This window comes from Rhagoletis pomonella, unplaced genomic scaffold (assembly GCF_013731165.1).
Source record: "Rhagoletis pomonella isolate Grant_MI unplaced genomic scaffold, Rhpom_1.0 Rhpom_scaffold_00011, whole genome shotgun sequence".
Taxonomy (NCBI): Eukaryota; Metazoa; Arthropoda; class Insecta; order Diptera; family Tephritidae; genus Rhagoletis; species Rhagoletis pomonella.
Genome location: NW_023458565.1, coordinates 24143741 through 24145271, shown reverse-complemented (window position 1 = coordinate 24145271; position 1531 = coordinate 24143741).

Genomic DNA, 1531 nt, shown 5'->3' with positions numbered 1-1531 from the left:
ATTCTTTGGTAAAATTCAAGATATACATACGCAGTGATAAGTGAGAGGCGAAAGAAAAGATGGATGAAAGCACTAGTCATACATAGGGTAGAGATATTCAGATACATAGATTGTGACTAAGAAAGCTGAGTTGTGATTATTCATAGAAGTAACTACATACTGGGACATACATATATATGTAAGTCAGTACATAGTGAAATGTATCTAAATGTACAACTACTATTCAGAAAAAAAAATACTGACATAAAAGGTAATAACTACATATCGAGCCCTAACCGCCAAAATAACGTAAGCGACATTTTTTTCAAAATTTTCTTTTTGATGCAGAAATATTTCTAGAGCATCTAGATACATTTCTGCATCAAAAAGAAAATTTTGAAAAAAAAATGTCGCTTACGTTATTTTGGCGGTTAGGGCTCGATATATACATACTTTCTCAAACAAAAAGTTAAGGGGGCATTCTTCATTATATTATGTTTTACGCTTTTTAATAACTTGGCTACTTCTTCACAATATACATATGTATGTACACTAGAGTGGTTCAAAAAATTTTTTTCTATGATAGGGTTTGGCGTACCTTCCAAAATTTTTCCTCTTGCCTAAAGAGGGTGTGGTACCAAACCTTACGTTTCTAAGTATAAATTTAGAGGATGCTCATATTTTACTCTAAATAGAAGTATTGTGTGTATATTTATATTAATTAAACAATTGGTTAAGTAACCTAAGAATATTTCAAATTTAAATTAGGGAGGACCGAGTCTTCTGCCGCACGTGGTGGAAGTACTTAATAAGGAGTAGTCATGAGTCAGCTTAGGTTTTACAGATGTGACTAGAATGGAATAAAGGGAAATGAGATAGTAGACTGACTTGCAAGAAAGGCAGCCGCTAACACTCCAACTGGCTCCGATCTCTTCATGCGGGTGTAGCTACCAATAATATTAAGGAATACCTTAGGAAGGAGAGAAATTCATTGAGAAAATTTAACTGACGTATCTCAGTAGGGCAGCACGAAGTAAGAAGTTTACTGCGAGTGTATAACAAGGAGCGATTTCAATGAAATTAAGAATACTAAAAGGTAACCATACAGGTCCATGTTGATATAGAAGCCAACTGAATAAGCTCGGGATATGCCCAAATGATACTTTGCGATTGCGATATACCAGAAAACATTTCACAGTTTGAATACATGCGCTGCCTACCACTGAAAGGTATCCTGAATTTTCTTAGGGATTTAGGCTTAGAAGAAGAAGTGTTGTGAAGTAGTGGGTCGCGATGAATATCTCATATTAATACGAATATCTATCTGTATATACATACATACATACATACATGCGATTTTTCAGTCGCATAGTGATGTTTGAACATACATACTTACATATGTACAAAATTTTGTATCCACTCATACAGTTCGCTTTTGTGGGTCGCGCTAGTTTCCTTTGAAGTCCAAAGTCTAAAAGTTTGTAATAAATTCATAAAAAGCCTTAGACTACCAACAACAACATTCAAATAACATGCTGCACCAAAAAAAAAC